The sequence below is a fragment of the Saccostrea echinata genome, unplaced genomic scaffold, assembly GCF_033153115.1.
Source record: "Saccostrea echinata isolate AGI-Se365-2 ecotype Australia unplaced genomic scaffold, CSIRO_AGI_Sech_v1 ptg000032l, whole genome shotgun sequence".
Lineage (NCBI taxonomy): Eukaryota > Metazoa > Mollusca > Bivalvia > Ostreida > Ostreidae > Saccostrea > Saccostrea echinata.
Genome location: NW_026889781.1, coordinates 2,722,905 through 2,742,887, shown reverse-complemented (window position 1 = coordinate 2,742,887; position 19,983 = coordinate 2,722,905). Strand labels below are relative to the sequence as shown.

The 19,983-nt window shown below is 33.0% G+C and overlaps 1 long non-coding RNA gene across 1 annotated transcript; it reads right to left on the bottom strand.

The window, feature by feature from the left end:
* Nucleotides 1-16,206: 16,206 nt before the first annotated feature.
* On the bottom strand, nucleotides 16,207-18,864 carry LOC133197946 (uncharacterized). The gene is made up of 5 exons (XR_009722455.1): nucleotides 18,734-18,864; nucleotides 18,228-18,301; nucleotides 17,720-17,768; nucleotides 17,164-17,231; nucleotides 16,207-16,291 (listed from the first exon to the last, which is right to left on the bottom strand). It is a non-coding gene; the product is annotated as an uncharacterized LOC133197946 (long non-coding RNA).
* Nucleotides 18,865-19,983: the final 1,119 nt, after the last annotated feature.

Genomic DNA, 19,983 nt, shown 5'->3' with positions numbered 1-19,983 from the left:
ATACAATAATGAAGTCTAATTCTATTACAATTATTGCCGAGATCAAAGAAATGCCGCGGACATTTTTTTTCCCAATAAATCACGAACGTCATCAAAAAATTATCAGATCATCAGATCAGAAACACATATCAAACCTGTACATTTGAAATGAATATTTCACCCTAGAATCTGATACTTATTTAGACTATATCGATGTGTCGTCTTCCGCAGTCTAAATAGTGTGTATTGCCTAAAACAGCTGTAACTGTCAGGTTTTATAGCTAAGTGGGGCTGTTCCGCAGACCTCCCCACAACATTTACACTCCTTGATTTTACTGATAAAGCAATGAAACAGACAGATGATTTTGTTAATTTTTCACTCTTCAAAATTAACCATTATATGTCACAAACAAATTTATAAATAATTAAAAGATATTTGTAATCCAACGAAAGCTCAAATCGTCTGCATTATATGCAATCGATACACAAGTAATCAAACAAATTGATCCTCCGGAGGTAAATGGAACAGCGGAATTGTGAAATGGTGGCCTAATATTCCTTTCTCTATAGAGGAAACGATCAGCTGTATTTAAGAGCTGTTAGTAAAATAGAAATAAAGTCCTTGTTGTCGTGAATGATGCAAGAGGACCTCCTCGGTCGAGAAATGTTGTTTGAAATATAATAGCCTGTTGCAGTGATAAGTGGGTTCTCTACAGAACGATAGTAGTATAGTAAATTTCTACAGCTTTGATATAAAAATAATTATATACTGTGACTAAATAATTTTGTCACTAAAACACTTTATCTAAGAAAACGGTTTGTCTCTTTAAATATTAACAGATCTTCTGTAATCACTTGGTAAACGGTGCAATCGTAATCATATTTATAAGAATTTATTATTTCATTTTTGAAATCGCCGTGGAATCGGAGAAAATTGAACAATTTTCTGTAAAATTTTCTCATTTTGAAGATGTCACGGCGTCCTTTAGGCGACCGATGCGTTTCTACGGCGTGTTAATGCGTTTCCATGGAGATCTCTTGGCGATTGATAGAGCTTCAGCGGAGTTTTCACGGCGTGCTTAGAGTTGCACGGCGTTCCACTGAGCTGGCTGCGTTCACAATACGTTAACAATGCGTTCTTTAACACAGTGACGTCTCCAAGGACTCCGCGAGATCTCCGTGGAAGCGCAGTCTACTATCACTGCGTTCATGTTGTGATCATATGCGTCTTCACCGCCTGCCCACGGAGCTCCCACTGCGTTGTTTGAGATCTCACTGCACTGCTAGGGTGAACATACTACGTATCTACTGCGTTCTTATCAGACCGAGATCACGCAGCGCGTACTTTGTGTGCATGCCCAAAGTGCGCGCCGTTCCCCTGGCGTTCCGAGAGACCCTACGCGACCTTACCACGTTCAGTGGAGATCTCGCCGTGCTGTCACGACGCTGTATAGGAGACTATACATTGTTCACCTGAGCGTTTTGCATTTTTTATGGACGCCGTGAGGACACTGTCCCGGTGTGACAGGGGTTTTATATTTTTCTAAATATCCGTAATTTTAATAATTTTCATTGGTCACTTTTTCAAGACTTATTATTTACGACAGGCTAGAGTTGGGTGATGTGCATCATTTTCATGAATGTGCTCTTTCAATAAGTACGTAAACTTATTTCCCAAACTTTGCTTCTTTTTCAAGGTATGTAATTTTTTTTTATTCCTTATAGCATAAACTATCTTATTTTATTCTATTGTCAAATGTTAACAAGGCCTAATCTACTTGGGTTGCTCAAAGGTTTTCAGGCAACGTAATTTCAGACGCGTCACAGTACCTTTGATTGCCGTAACAATTGAATGCAATAACGTCACAGTTAAAATGACGTCAAATTGTCCTAAAATATTTAGCTATTCTTGCATTCCTGGTAGGTTTTTACTGTGCGTGTGCTCATACATTCTGGCATTGAAACTATCAATTCTTGTATTTTAATAAATACATGTTTTGATTAGATTCGACTTTGTAACATAATTTCTTTTTTTTTTTTTTTTTTTTTTTTTTTTTTTTTGAGATATTGAGAATTTCTAAGTAAAATACTTAAGTTTCTTACATATTAACAAACTTTGTAATTTTATTGCCTTTTCACCCCCCCCCCCCCCTTTCATCTTCTTTTTCCACGTAAAACAACGTTCTGTATTAGACAAAATGACGATTAGATAGAAATATTTTTAAAAAACATGTGCAATATAGCAATCATTTTTTGATATTGTTACAGGTCCAGTAAGAATAAGACTGCTGTATGGGTTTACTTGGTTATTTAGTACATGGTGGTGGATTGAGCCCTAAAATTGAAAATACATTATAAATGCATGTAAATCTGCAAATAATAATATCAAACATAAACAGACATATATCACATGAAAAATACAGTGATATGATATGTTCAACATTATACGTTCTTTCATGATAGAAGGGTATGTACAGCACTCTGAAAAAAGGGCAATAACTCTTGATTTCAACTGAACAGATTCAAAGGCTTTACAGATAAAACATAAAAAAAAATAGAGGTAAAAATGGATTTTGGTAATTAAGCTTGGTAAATCAAAAATATTTGTCAAACATACTTTATAACCAATAGCTTCATTAATCATTTCAAAGTAATAAAAATATCTAAAATATATAATACATGTCTTACCAAAGACAATGTGTCTTGAGGCTTACTGATTCAGATTTTATATATTTGCATCAACTATTTCCATATGGTAACCCAGCACCTAGTCATCAAAATAATATAAAACAGTTTAATGTGCTGCATACACACTTTAATGTAGTTTTTAACATTCGGGTTATTTAAAACCAATAAGTCTTTTAATCAAGCAAAATAATTAACTTATTCAAATCTTTAACTTTAGATAAACTTTATCTTAACTTTAAATGTCATAGTCAAAAGTATAGAGAATTAGTTAAGCAACAAAATTAGTAAAATTAGTAAAAGAAATCTAACCTTCTGCTACATGTATCATGACCAAGGTCTGGCTAGAAAGTGAAAAGCATGAACTGCATGGAATAAATGTATCACCTGACTGACCAAAATGACTTAACCAATAGCAGGACAGGGCAAGACCTCAATAATAATAATAATAATACATTACAATTACACTACCAAACTGGACAAAACACTACACAGAAAACAAAAGACAACACAACCACATGGCCAGGTAAACTTTGAAATTACATAAACAAACATTTCATATTTTAATAAATTTTATTAATCTGACCTTACTACAATATTATGTGAACATACTGCGATTGATAAATTATCTTGAATATAATAAATAGTCCTTTTTTGGATTTTGATATGCCCCCAATAAAGGTTCCCCCCTCTTTCCTTTTCATTTTTTAAATGAGGAATGGATTTTGCGTAATATATGATAAGCAAAACATTTAACCATTTATTATTATTTTAACCTATCAATTCCACTGTCCTTATGTAGTTTTAGTATAATTATTGTGTGTAAAACCACGAAAATGTCCATATTTTGAAACTGCTCCAATTCCCCTACAATCAAGGCAAGGTAACAAAATTTAAGTCAAATTTTTCTTAACACGGTACATACAAATATATTTCAAAAAAAAAAAATTGCTGGTCGGTTTTCGTAATTTGCAATTAGATTGGTCCTCGTTAAGTTTAATCTTAATGTCAGAAAATTCCTTACCAAAGGAATAAACTTCTCTTTTTTTTCCTTTCATCATTTTTTTTTTTTTTTGGTCCTAAGTGTTTTCCGTTTGTATATAATTAATAACAGTGTAGTATAGGTCTATGATGTCAAACACGTTTAATTATTTTTTTTTATCTAATGCTCTTACTCTGTTAATTGGAATTTCTTTATTTAATATTATTTCTTTTCTTTTTTTCTGGGGGGAAGGGGTATTTCGTTTGCAAAAAGTTAGAAGCAAAGATGACTCACAAAGAGTCCTTTCTTAAAACGTTGTAAGTGTTCAAAATTGTTAAACAAAAGTTACCATAACTTCCCATGTTTTCAGATATTTAGATCACCAAATTTAATATCACAATAATCGAGATCTATAAATTTATTAGATACGCAGGTGCGTTAATGCTATAACCTGATATCCTACTTGCCTATACAGAATGACGTCATAGTAAGTTGTATGAAGTGAACTTTTGAGATGAGGATTTTTTAACTTTAATTTCATGTCCAATAAATTAATGGAATCATTCAAAACATAATATAAACTAAATCTTGTCGTTTTGGGGTGGTATAAATAGCTAAGTAGTCAACACAGGGGTTAAATACCAAACCCATGAAGTCATAAATATTGATCAAATATTTGCCAAGTGAAAATTAAACTTGACGAGAATTCATGTAAACAAATAGATGAAAAGGGAGTTTTAAGCATATCCCATGAATGCCATGTGTGATTCATAAGGAATTAAAGATTAAGAATAAGGTAGGCTGATTTATTCTTATCACGTTTTCTTCTAATGAACACAGTCAGTGTTTTGAAATTCCGATCAGCCTTTTCCTCTGTCCTTCTAACAACAAAGATGCAGAAGTTCAACACTACACCGTATACTTTGAAAAATAATTGTTGTTTGTATCGAAAGCTTGTATTCTATAGTTCCAGGAAAGTGCTGCTAGAAATCATGTTGTTCACATAAATTGATGACAATTCCTTGATCGTATGTACCAAATGTAAAAAAAAAAATTGGTAGGGTTTGATGCGAAACTTTGGTTTTTCACTTTTAACAGTAACAAAAAGATTATCCTCAGAAAAGGGGGACCCCCAGCGGAACCCCCATCCGCCCTTACCATATACTACGGGCCTGAAAAATAAATGCACATAATCTATAATACATTTAAGCTTACGGTTTTAATTGTCTTTTTAACATAATTAAACAAATAGAGGGAGTGCATGTATATCAATGGAATATGAAATATATATATATATATATATATATATATATATATATATATATATATATATATATATATATATATATATATATATATATATATATATATATATATATATATATATATTATAATCAATAGGAAAAGATCACTGTAAAACGCCCCAATTCGCTAATAAACGTTGCCAAAAAATAATTTATAAATTGCTAACCTGCTGAAAGGTTTTGAATTTTTATATGTTTTCCGAACAAAATAGATTAAAAAAAAACCCCGCTAGACTGATTATAGAAGCTTTTCAAAAATATCATCACCGCTCACGGTAGCTCAGTCGGTAGAGCACTCGCTCCGTGATCCGGAGGTCGTGAGTTCGAATCTCGGCCGCGACTGACCTTAGTCGATAAAAAAATGGGTAGCAACTGTTCCTTCGCCATGCGCTCGGCACTTTAAAGTGAAAGTTGCTGTTTTTTGAGATGAGACCTTTAAATCCGAGGCCCCGTGTTACAGCAGGCGTTGGCACGATAAAGATCCCTCACTGCTCATTGTCCCTAAGTGCCGAGTAAAGGACAAACTTTGAAGCCCTTCACCAGTATATGGTGACGTCTCTATATGAGTGAAAAATTCTCGAATGGGACGTTAAACAACATAGAATCAATCAATAAAAATATCATCAGGGCATAAGCATTCAAAAATAGCTTTTTGAAAAATCAAATCAAAGCCTCTTTTAAATAAAAAAAAAATCAATCCCACACCTATGCAGTCTCCCCGAGAACGAGAACAATAGTGACAGTACTTATCAGTAAAGGTCAGTAGTTATCAAAGTTTTTCAGCAGGGACAGTACAACGGGTCGATGATTGTCTAAGTAGATCATCACCGACTAAGACTGTCAGCACTTTCCTAAGTTTATCGGCACCGGCAATAAAAATATCAGTAATTGTTTAAGTCTTGCAGTAAAGACATCATTTTCGCACTAATTGTCGAGACTGTAAAAAAATTGGAATGTCATTACATTTCTGGTTTATTAGTGAATAGTAATAATGACAGTAAATATCAGTATTTATCAGCAAGAATAGTACAAAGTGCAGTATCAGTAGTTCTCAAACATTACCAGTATCATTTGGGATTCTCTGCACTTTTTTCGTGCAGTAGTGCTAGCAATCGGAAAAAAATGACAATCTATTATTGTCCACTATTTCTATACTCACATTTACCTCCAAAAAATAGTAATAAAAGTAAAATTCTAGTTAAAAACAAAACAATTCTGTAAGGCTATGTGCGTATGTTTTCCATTTGTTTTATCAAACAAAAGTCAGGTGGATTCCCTGGTCAAAAACAAAAGACACGTGTGTTCTCGCGTATTGTTATGTAAAAAAAAATAATAATAATAAAACCTTGTGCTAACCATTTAAATATGTAAGAGATGCTGTATTTATCCTTAAAGCACTGATATTATTTGCAAAACGTTCTGAGCGTGGCAAAGAATATATTTTATAATGTAATGTACATCGTATACCTTTGAATTTCTAGTCAACAATCAAATTACAAACTCATCAATATATGAGGTGAAAAACCACATCCTTTATTATTGAGAGCATGTCTGGGACATCTTTTTCTTTTTTAATCTTTCTTTTTAAATAAAAACAATAAAAAATAATTTCATTTTTTTTGTACTCTACCTACAGTGTAATATCGCATCGTAGAATGTTTAAACCACGTGTTCTAAGTAAAATGTAAACAAGTTTGTTTGTATGTATGTTGTTTAACGTCCCTCTCGAGAATTTTTCACTCATATGGAGACGCCATTTGCCGGCGGAGAGCTGCAAATTTTGTCCTGTACTCGACACTTACGGCCATTGAGCAGTGAGGGATCTTTTTCGTGCCAGCACCTACTGCGACACGGGACCTCGGTTTATACGGTCTCATCCGAAGGACCGGTCTCCACGTCCCACAGTGGGCTTTGAACCCGCGACCTAAGGATCAACTCCTTACGCCGCGACTCTAGAGCGAACGCTCTAACCATTGCGCCACGCGGGCGACTGTAAACAAGTAGTTTCTAGCTATTCATTCAATGATTGGACAATTGTTCGTGGTAAGATCCGCTGTGCGCAGAAATAACTATACACATATATTTGTTATTGTAGTAGCTATTACCTTTTTCTCAACCAGGCTATCTGCTACTTTGGAAAATTTGTCGCTACTGAGGTTCAATCTTTGCTGTAAATTATAACGGAAGCGAAGATAAAGTAGCTTGTGATTTTAAGCTTACTCCTTCCTTTCTTATATCAGGAAAACCTATCAGAAAAGTCTGGAAAATACATTTTTGTGCATTTAAAGGACACAGACTATAGAATTTATTTTCTGTTTACTACGAGTTTTATTTATAGAACCAGATCATGGTAATTTTATCCCCCTGCCACCGAGACAGAGTCTTATAGGGACAACAATCTTGCTGTGATTTTTCTGCGCAGATTGTGATTAACACAGAATAAAATATAGGTAAGTCTTGCATATCTTTATTGATGTCTATGATGTAAAATATGTTTCCATTTACACTGGTAAGCGTTAAATCTAGTACTTTCGACTCCTGTGTTTACATATTAATACGCTCATTGACGTTCTTTATTTTTTTTATTTTAACGTTTTAATCGAACTGCTCATTCTAGTCCATAAATGCAACAATTCGTAATTATTTTTTATTATTATTATTTTCATGTATGTATTTATGAATTTATTTCAATATTCATAAATGTGCCTGAAAATAATGATTCGGTCTCTTAAGCGATGCGAAGAATATTTAAAAAAAAAAAAAAACCAAAAAAAATAAAAACACACACCAGCACTATATTTACCACCATGTGTGTTATGCGCACATGCTCAGCTGTGTTTTCGATGGCTTTTTTGTATGTTTAGAAGTAGCTCACGTGTCAATTTATGATAAGTAATAATTTTGATCATGGTTTAAATAATGTAGTTTAATTTGATTGGGAAATTATTGGCCTGTTGCAAGCATATTATCTTTTTTAGTCCGCTTCTGGATCAGAGTATAAAACTAATTGTATGTTTTTCCCTATAGAGAGCAGTTAATTTAAGTTATTCCAACTGACTTCACAGTTAATTTCTTGTTTCCTTTGAAGGGCTTTAAACAGCAACAATCATATTTTAAATTTTCAAATAATAAAAGCTTCACACGACTGGTAAAAAGGCACACGCCGTATTAATTCCAATCCCTGTCACATATATCAGCACTGGGGTATTTAAACCCTCCGTGTCGTTACACCTAATTGCATTTATCTGGTCTGTCCTGTCTCTACTCATATCATGTTTTTTTTTTTTTTTTTTTTTTTTTTTTTTTTTGACGTGCATGTGTGATTTTTTTTTAATTTGTTACATTGGACTATGTAATTGATTTCGAAATGTGTTAATAACTTTTTTATGACAGAGGCATAGTAATATTTTTTGTTGCGCCCAGGTATATCGCAAAGACAATCGAGACGAGAGATCAGGTGGAGTTTATAGCGAGATAATACTAAGTAGCGAGATAGAGTGAATCCTAAACAAAGCATAGACCTGCAGCCATGTTAAGGCTACCCGAAGCATTAAATTGCGTATACAACATGTCGTTTCGTTTCCAACTCTGTGTTGGTTTCAATATGCAGACAATTAACGTAAATATTGATCATTTGCATAAAACGATCTTTCTTCTACAAATCATCACACGACCCTGTTGATCACATGAATGTCATTTATATTTTTTTTTTTCAAGTGTTGCACAAAAATCGTTTTGGCACAAGTGCACAGCACATTTTTTTTTTTACGTTTTGTTACATAAATAAAATTATTGTATCCTATTGTACATGAAACGTGTTCGGAATGGGTCATAGATTCATTAGTGTACGAAATATTTCACGAATAATTTCCAATCTTCATCGTAGTATACATCAATGCACTGCGATACAACTTCCATTCCAAGCAAGACTCATTTAGAGAATATTCTTTTTTATGAATTTTCACAACAGTTTTAACGTTTATCCTTATTTATCTCTTGTGCCAGCCTGTTATATATACACATATGTATATTCTCCCTCTAATCACGGTCCTGCAAATGGGGGTATTTCAAAGATTTTTTTTTCCAATATTGTATTGAATACGCATATTTCCAATCTAGAGAAATTAAGCAAAGTTGCATTATACAACCTATGATTTAAACAAAAGTCCAGACAAATGAAATATACAATAACGTTTTGCACCCTTTATCTGGTTGTAATAAAAGTGTACTTTATGACACTCTCCCCGCGTCATGATTTATCAAGTTTGACAACATTTTCACTGAAGTTGTCATGTCTTCGTAGTTAAGATTTATATGTGCCTGCATTGGCTGTACTGATGTTTTTCGGGAACCTTAACTTACCCGCGGTTGTTGAACAAGGACAGTTATGACGATACGTATACATGTCGTCTGCGACGATATGCACCAACCCTCACTGCACATATTGTCATCCATCGGCCGCGGTATATAGTGTCGCCGGCGACAATGTGTGCCAAAAAGAGCCCTATTTTGCTGCAGCATAATGGACGACAAATTACAATCAAGCATCGGCATATATAACCGTTGTATTGTGTACATTTTGTCGCCAGTATGTTTTCAAGAATATTTTCTTGGGTTTTTGAGAGAGAGAGAGAGAGAGAGGTTGGCATACACACCCTCACACACCCACCTTCATACACACAAATACATACACGCGCACAGAGGGACACAGACAAATTAGAAAGCATTACTCAAAATAGTCTATGGAGAAAACTTTTTGGTCAGAAAATGTGTAGAGGATCGGTGTATATATGTACGATTATGATATACAGACACCGGACCAACCTAGCCCACTGAATTAAAATATTACTATATTCATCATCATTATCTCAATATGTGCACTACGTGTTCGAAAGTTTGTAAACACTTATAATAAAAAAGTCTGCAACAACATATGCCGACTGACAATATGTGCATTTAACGCAATGTCGCCTGTGACAATATGTTTAGGACGACAATATGTACCATCTCTATCGTACTGCAAGAAATAGGCTATGATACCCGTCTGTGTGATTTACATCCTACTTACATTCACAAAACTACGAAAAAAATTAAGCAACTCTGAGTCTGGGATGGAAATATATGCAATATAGGGCAGGAACATAATGTCGCGGGCGACAATATATACAAGTGTAATTTTCAGCAGGTGACAATAGGTTAAGATGGAGGATTAAGTGTTCGGTGAGGATGATACATATTGTCGCTGAGTATAATACAGAACGTACAGTCACAACAGTCTTGAGAAGACTAATACGCCAAAGAGATAACTCTCCTCTTTTCACAAATTTTGATTAGGTTTTAAGTCAGTATCATTGTTGAAACGTATGAATTATTTACGAAAATAAAATCATTAATGAAATATATTGCAGCTTAAAATGTAATTTATACATACATGGTTGCAACATAATCTTTTTAGCTCACCTGAGCTGAAGGCTCAAGTGACCTTTTCTGATCAAAGAGTGTCCGGCGTCCGTCTGTCTTCTGGTGTCTGTCATCTAAAGTCCGTAAACTTTTCACATTTTCGATTATTTGGCCGATTTCAACCAAGCTTGCCACAAATCATCTTTGGGTGAAGGAATTAAAGTTTGTTCACAGGAAATGATAATTTGGTGGCATCTTTTAAAATCTTCTAATCAAGAACAACTGGGCAAGGAAAGATGAAACGTATTTGAAAGCATTACATACTCTAGATTCAAGTTTGTTCATATCATAACCACGGGGGGAGGGTAGGGCCACAAGAGGAGGTCGAAGTTTTACATAGAATATATTGGAAATGTCTTTAAAGTTTTCTTCAAGAGAACAGCATAGCCATGATTAGTCATATTATTATAGTATCCTCAGGTAGTGTAGATTCAAGTTTGTTCCCATCCTGACCCCTAGGGGTAGGGCAGGGCCACAACAGGGTGTCAAAGTTTTACATAGGAATATATACTTTTAATTGTTGAGGGGCATTTGGAAACATAAAATAGTAAAATGACATGACAAACCAAAGGGTACATATATATAAAGCAAAGCTTTGGAAAAGTCAAGTATTCGGAAGCTAGCTGAGGACGCTGGATTTTGAATAAGCAATAAAGAAGAGAATGTTTTTCATCCCTAATAGCAAAAGATAGCAAGAGATTCAATGAAATTGAATACATAACAGATGTTTAGATACTTAGACATAATTCCCATTTATTACTCTTAGCATGTAAGGGTGGGATGCGTCCTAATTTATGACTTTGAATATTGGTAAGAGTCATCTCCCCTGTTTTTAATAAATAACAAAAAATCAATTGAAAAAAAAAAAAATACATGGTAAAAAATATCGTCATTTACACAAAAATGGTCATTCTATTTCTAATGTGATGATGCACCACAGTATTGATAAATATTCTTATTATATGAATTTTTATTTTTTTAAAAAAGCGCTTGTCCCCATAGACTTTAATACAATCTTTTTTTAATTAAGTACTACAGTTTTGCTTAGTTAATTTCATTTTTGAAACTTTCTTTTAATAAATTCTTTTCTACTATAAAATGCTTTAAATTAATATCAGAATATTATGTACGTGATACACGAATTTGGTCCTATTATGGATGGAAATCCATAAGGGTAAGAGCAAAATAAATGTATAAAAGTTATGAACACCAGTGGCAAGTTAAGGAATTGATGTTAAGTTCTGAAACACGGTGCAAGTAGTTTCTTAACGAGTCGCCGTCTCTAGGTTAGAAAAAAAAAATTAAGTACTGAGTGATATACTTTAAGAAAGAGGTTTCTGAATATTCCAGTCATTACCTCAGATAAAGTAAAATGAAAACCTATATATCCCTTGTAGGAACCTGAAACTATGCACGTTATATAGGAAATATCTTTAAAATCTTCTTCTCAAGAACAAATTAGCCATTGTTAGTCACATTTATACAGAAGTAACCTTAGGTATTGTAGAATCAAATTTGTTCACATTTTGACCCCCCTCCCCCCCGGGGGGGGGGGGGGGGGGCACAACAATGGGTTAAAGTTCTACATAAGAATATATAGGAATCATCTTCAAAAAATCTTCAGCTCAAGAACAGCAAAGCCATGATTAGTCATATTAATAAAGAAACTTCCTCAAGTAGTATAGATCCAAATATGTTCAAATCTGGTTTGAGTAGGGTGGGCCACGATGAGAGATAAATGTTATACATAGGAAACATAGGAAAATAATAAAAGTCTTTTCTTTAAGAACAGCAAAGCCATTATTATATTAATATTAATAATCTTGATACGGAATCATCCTGACGTAATTTTATGTTTGCACCCCCCCCCTTCAATTCTGAACTAATTTCTGCTTCTTCCTAGCCAATATGCTCAGGTGAGTGATGTAGCCCATGTGCCTCTTGTTAATAATTTTGAATATTTCAGACGTTCCTAGATAATATGCTCTTTAGATCGGTGTCATTTACATTGAGAATGATCAACATTGCGTGGCTTGAGATTGCTTTACTTTTATCATTGGTACGTATCATAATGTGAATTTTAACTATTTTTTTTTTTCGAGAAAGAAATAATCAAATGAGAAATATCATATATTAATTTTGTAGGTCAATATAAAATCATCAGAGACAGTATCTTGTCCACAATCACGATCTACATTGACGAGTGTCCCTTCATGCCCTAAAAGTAAAGAAGAGTGGGAACGTAGAGCTGAATCAAAGCGATGTTTCCTTGTTCGACAACAGTGTGGAAATCTTGAGGAATCTGTTTATCATTGCGTAATAAATAATTTCGCCAACGAAACCTTCGAAGTTTGCGCTCCAAAAGTTCTAATAATCGGTAAATCACAATAACAACAGAAACGGATAAAAAAAAACTTCAGTATGCGCACAGCACATATTAGTAATTTCAGAAATGACAACTTAAGAGTTATCTCCCTTTGCAAAACTGTGAAAAGCCTTACATATTTTTTTAGGTTTCCATTTTGGTTAGCATTAGAAAAGTACTTCCGGTTTTATTAGTCTCTTAAAATTGTCTATGGGAGCTTCCATGTTAACTTTAAATCATGCATTTAAAGTAAGCAAGGAATTCTTTTAATATTTTAGTAGCATATTTACCTCGACATTGTCTTGAGGTGGTTTTGTGATGAAAACAAAAAGTTTAAAAAAATAGGGATTGTTAGGGGCCAATACAAAAGATTTTTTTCTCAATAACTTTTTTATATATTAACCAATCTTCAAGCCGATTTCACTTTTGAATTCAGCATGAAGAGTGCGATTTAAAAATTAAGGTTGGTGTATAACTTTTTGACCCCTTATGGGAGTTTTGGAGCATTGAGTTACCTCCCTTTGCATAGATGTTAAATGCGTGTCTACGAGAAAACCATGCAGAATGCTATGAAAGCAAGTTTTTCAAAATTTCTTGAAACTTTGCATACAAAGTGAGATCAAGGTCACTTACTTACTGCGTAAGTTTGGTGACGTCATTTGATTTGTTACCATGGATACAGGGAGAATTAGTTTATCGTCAGCCTATTTCTATACCCAGTATGGAAAAATAACACCTTTTGTACATATTCTGTTTGTGTATAAAAAATTTCCATAATATCTTCATAACTAATGGATTTAAGGAAATAAAACCTTTGAAAAAAATATTTACAGAATTTTTTCCACATACCTTTTTGAATGTGAAGAGCTACGAGTGCAAAAAGGTCACGATAATTGTAAGAAATAAAGATATTTGAATAGTCTGCAGAAAAACAGCTATAAAATTCCAAGAAACGCTTCCATTGATTTCATATTTTTAAAAAGTGATTGTTTTTAAATATATTATTTAGTATTAATGGGATTTTGGTTGCAAATTTAAATTAATGGAGTTTTCACTCTTGTAAGTGCAGAACTGCAAGTGCAAAAAGGTCACAATAATTCTAAGGGATATTCTGTAGAAAAAACAGGCATAGAATTTTAAGAGACACTTCAGTGATTATATTTTTTATCAAGAAGTATTTGTTTTAAGATATTTAAGTAAAAATAACAGGCAATTTGGTGGCACATTTGAATTAGTTGATTTTTTCACCCTAGCAAAATTACACAATATCTGGGTAGAAAGGCATACTGGACTACTAGAGTGATTACATTTTGAACGTTAAATCATTTCAGGCACATGACCTTCAATCTTCATGACTGAAATTAGCTTATATTTATCCAGAATGTCACAAAGATGCATGATTTGAATATTTGTTTAACCAGAAGTCTTTTTCGAGACTGTAGCTCTACTGGTTTGTACTTCTAACAAAGGAAGAGATAAGTAGCAGTTGGAATTGAAACTTTGCAACAGAAATAAATAGAATAATGATCCTTGATTTGGTCTCTTTTCATGGAAATCTGACTAAAACTAAAGGGGGAGTAGATTTTAAAAGAATTTAACAGAAATTTCTATTTCAGTAACCATAGCAACACCGTTCATCAAAATCAAAATCCGATAAAAAAAATTATGTATCTCAGTGTACTTTACTTGTGTGCCAAGTAATATTGGAATCAGACCAAAACTGTAGGAGGAGTAGCTTTTGTTGACGGACAGACAGACGACCAACCCCTTACTATCGCATAAGCTCTTCTGGTCTCTAACCAGTAGAGCTAAAAATCATGAGTTTTTGACAAGGCTTAATGTATTATAGCAATGAACTGGCTATACATGTAGCTATGGGGCTCATTTTACAGGATCCCTTAGCATGAAAATGCACATTGCAAAAAACTGCAAATACATAAAATTGCAAGTTTAACAGAGAGAGTGTTCAAAAGTGTGAACACATCAGTAAATAAAATCCACTTTTTCACAGTGTTGCCCAAATTTCATACAGTTCTTCATTGCAAAAGTTGTTTTTAAACATGCAAAACATTTTATACAAATGCTGATTTTGTTTGCCCTAAAATTATACAAATGAATGAACAGAACAAAGTTTATGTCTTTTTTAATACCATAAAGTCATAAAAACACAACTAGTATTTAAATGAAATATTTGACAATGCTCAATTAAATTCCTTCAACTGCATTTGAAAAATACCAAATGTATCATGTACATGTACATGTTACTTTTACAGAGAAAATTTAAAGACAGCAACATTATAAAAAATTTTATTACTAAGATGATCTGTAATTTTAAATTGTCAAAAAAAAAAAAAAACAACAAAAAAACAAAAAAAAAATTAAAAACTCATTTGAAGCTACTACACTGAAATAAAGCAAAATAATAATATTTGAATTAATATGACAAATAATGGCTATGTTGTTCTTAACAAGACAATTTTTATTGATATAACATTTGTATTCCTTTGTATAACTTTGATCCCCTGTTATGGCCCCCCTATTCTCTTGGGTGGGGGTGGGGGGGGGGGGGGTGTCATGATTTGAACAAAATTTGAGTCTACATTACCTGAGGATGCACCCATATAAAAATGACCAATCATGGCTTTGCTGTTCTTGAGAAGAAGATTTTTACAAATTTTTCCTATGTACATGTATTATATGCAAAACTTTTATCGACCATTCTGGCCCCACCCTACTCACAGGGGTCATGATTGGAACAAATTTGAACCTACACTACTTGAGGATGCTTCCTTTTAAATATGATCAATCATGGCTTTGCTGTTTCTGAGAAGAAGATTTTTAAAGGCTTTTTCCTATGTATTCCTAAGTAAAACTTTGATCACCCTCTGTGGCCCCACCCTACCCCTGGGGGTCATGATTTGAACAAACTTGGATCTACACTACCTGAGGATGCTTCCATATAAGTTTCATATTTTCAAGCACAGTGGTTCTTGACAAGTTTTTAGGTGATGCCATCAATTTTTCACAAATTCATGATTATCTCCCCTTGGAAGAAAGTGTGGCCCTTCATTTGAACAAACTTGAATTCCCTTTACCCAAGGATACTTTGTGGAAAGTTTGGTTGAAATTGGCACAGTGGTTCTTGAGAAGAAGATGAAAATGTGAAAAGTTTACAACCACGACGACGACAGATAATGGACATATTTCGATCAGAAAAGCTCACTTGAGCCTTCGGCTCAGGTGAGCTAAAAAAAAGTTTCATCCTTTGGAATGCCGTCGACAGCTTGAAGCATCAACTCTGTACCTTGGCATGGTGCAACAGGCCCTATTGCTAAATGTACTGACTGTAAAATATTCCTGAACAGTATTGCAAATAGTCCAATTTCTGAGATACTTGACACTTTAAGGAAGGGTAATCTCCATTTGACAGGATATGCTTTGCATGATTGAACAATTTATGCTGAGATCTTTCATCTTTTGACCAATTTATATGCACTGATGATATGAATTCAAAATCTGTAAAAGCAATGACAAATTGATGTTTGAATTAAAGTTCATAATTGATATTGCAATAATTATGATAATCAAAGAAGACATTTTTGTACAGTAAATTTTCATTTATACCCAAAAGCAAAAGAGCATGTATTTTGATGTTCTAAATGACATTGGGAATTAGGGAATAATTTCAATTTTACAACAAAGGGACCTTGGCAATGCTAGCCTGAATCACCTTTATTTCCTATTTTGTAAGAGATCCAAATGCCTTAAATGGCTAATTGAGTTTAATGCAAACCTGCAAATGATCCAAATATAAAACAAGCTAATTCAGAGAATTGTGGCCCCCAATTATGGAAAAAAATGAGGATGGAAGAACTGGACCAAAAAAAAAATGCAGATGGAAAAAGAAAAAGGTCAACCTTAACCTTTCAGCTTTTGGCCTTAAAGTCAATTGGTGTCTTTTTTTTATTAAAGAAATAAATTCAAGACCTCAAAGAGAACCAAAGTTATCACCAGGACATTATTTATTGCAAGATATGAATTTTTCAACTAAACCTTTTAACTTTGAAATCAAAGGGGATTTCTTTAAGTCATTGGGAATTATGATATAAAATTTAACAGAAAAAGCTCAAGGGAAACTAAAGTTATTATTTGAGTTTTTTTTGTATTGTAGGAATTTCCAACCTTGACCTTTTGACCTCAAATCAATAGGGATCTTCTCTAGGCTGTAAGGAGTTGTGATATGAAATGATATTGCAAAAGCTCAAAGGCTTTAAGAGATATTGTTCCCAAATTAAAGTGTTATAGTACATACATGTGCAGACAGAATGACCAATGGACAGACCAATAAACATTTATTGGGGGGGGGGGGGGGGGTTGGAGGCTGTTACCTGCAGGTATTAGGTCATATGTTTTCTGTTAAGTCCATGACTTCTTCCATTTTCCTCCACTCTTTGCTCTGTAAAATAATTGAAAAAGCCATGAAGTATATATACCCTTATACATTACAGTTAATGCTAAAAATGCTAATGCTGAAACATTTTGAATGAATCATAATTAAATAATTTTAAAGCTCAAAACTTGAACTATATGAACTGGACTTTTCAGTTTATCAGTCACATATTCAGGCATCTTCACCATTTAGACCTAACTTCACATAAATTGTTCTTTGTTACTTTACTTATCAGTAATGTGAATGAGCAGTTACATGTATATTATCATGATTATAGTAACTTGTATGTATACATTATAAAATGTTAACCACATGTACAAACTCTGGTTCATGTCATTGAACTGCATGAGAACAATGTCCACTTGGTTATATTTTTCAGTGTGGAAATGAAACATGTTTGTTAATTTTATTTTTTGAGATATTAAACATTGACATTATCTTTATTATTATGTAGTACCTTAAAAATATTATATTATATTACAGTAAGTGATCACCTGTTTGGTTTGATTCAATTGTTGCCTTGTCAATAGGAACACATTTCTGCTAAAGAATAAACATTAATTTTAATATTAACTATACAATACTTAATAATCCTCATAGTTACATGAATACTTATAACCAGTTATGTACACATAAAATGAAACAGAAATCACACTTGAGATTTTATTTTTAGAACTAATTCAAAACAATATGCAATTGAAATTTTATTTCCAAACAGGATTGGATCATTTACATGTGAAATGATCAATATTATGAAACTATTGAGTGTAAAAGCCATTCATCAACATTTACTGTAGAATACTCGAATGAGAACAAGAATTAGCAAGTGGACTGCTGCTCAAGAGTTTTCACTTTTTACATGTATTTCAGCTATAACATAATAAAAGCAGGTAATTTTGCTTCATAAGTGAAACTTGATGTATAAGCTACTGAGTAAATTTTAGAAATAATTTGATAAAACTTTTACATATAATTATAAACACACAGTATATGTATATGTACCTTTAAGCTCTTCCTTCAGCTTTACTTCCATACTGATTTTTTAAAGTGTGTTTCTATACATCTTTTGCATATACCTGTAACAATTAGGAATCAAATTAGTTGATAGATATAAATCATTATAGATTGGACATGTAAGTTGTATAAACTTGATATCAATAGGTTTTCACAACTATAAACACAAAGTCAGTAAATATTTCCAATTATGATATCACTTTGTGATATTATATTTACATGTATAGGGTTGTCCTTAAGACCTGTGGGACTGGGGAATTTCTTCACCTATAATGACATAATTCCCCAATTACTCTGGTATTGCCCTCTCAACCCTCACTAAGGGGAGGAACCCCCAACATGCTTTTTTTTTTTTTTATAAATCTGTTTCATTTCTTATTGACAACCCAAATATCATGTACAGTGTCTCTCTGAAAACTTTAAGGTCAGAAATTAAGTTAATTTCAATGGTTTAGCAAAATTCCCTAAGTTTTTAAACTGCATAATGTTCTTACCAGTTCCAACAGGCAAAACCTCATTCAGCTTGACCCTCTCGGTTAACGGGTTTGCATAATAGCGTCTCCCCTATCAGGTATGGGTGACAACATGTTCTTTTTTCCTTTTCCAGTGTAGACCAAGTATATTTCTGTGTTTGACACATACATGTACATATGTAGGTATGTTTACAGAAATTAGAATGTCCAAGTCCCATAACAGCTGTATGGTTCAAGATGGTTACCGATAAGAAGCGTTTCACGGACAGAAATGTCTTATGTGCTGCATTTAAAATACCTTGTATATTCAGCTGAATCTATTTTACAATCTTTCAACAAAGCTAGAGATCTTTTATCATAATATTGTCCTCAAATCAACACCATCTTTTCGTCTGCCATTAAGACATCACACTTTTAATTCCTTTAAATAAGGAGAGTTCCACTAAGGGAGATAATTTTTCTAATAGTTTCAGCCAACTTCAATCTATTTTTAAATTAGCATAATGTCATTTGCAACCAAATTCCTTTTAACTATATATTGATTTTGAAGGATTTTTGCAATTAAACTGATATTTATAATGTTTTAAGCGTTTCTTGGGTTTTTACAGCATTCTAAAGATAGTGGTATTTTAAACACATTGATTTAATCTAATTTTAGACCCCACTTTTACAGAATCAGTGTTGATAAATGAAATTAAATAAAATATTTCTAGTTAGAGCACTTCCTTTAAATTTATTTAATATGTAACATTTGAATAAAAGTGCATTTTTTCCTGCAATTTTTTTCTCTTAATCTATGGGTGTTTTTCAAAATATTTTCATAAAATGTGCTAAAAATAGAATATAGGGCTATAATAGGGATCCCCAAAGGTACCTGACAGTTTTGATACTGGGATTTATTAGAGGACACATGATGCTAATCAGAAACAATAAAATCAGTCAAAATGATCACAATGCCTTTCATAATAAAATTTGGATTTTGCATGGTTTTCTCGTAGACACGCATTTAAGAGACTTACATACTCAATAGGTTTTTATTTCGCTAAGTATCTGAAAACTACTTCCGGTTTTATTAATCTTTTAAAGTCTTGTTCTCTCAATAATACATAAAGATGAAATTTGATAATCAGATGTATTCATTAACATCTTTACCTTTTTAAAGCATACTTCTTATTCTGTACTTCTATAAAATAAAACAATAATTATTTTATACCTAAACCCCTTCTGCCTTTAGGCTTTGGACTTCAAACTTATGAACTTATGTTAAACAG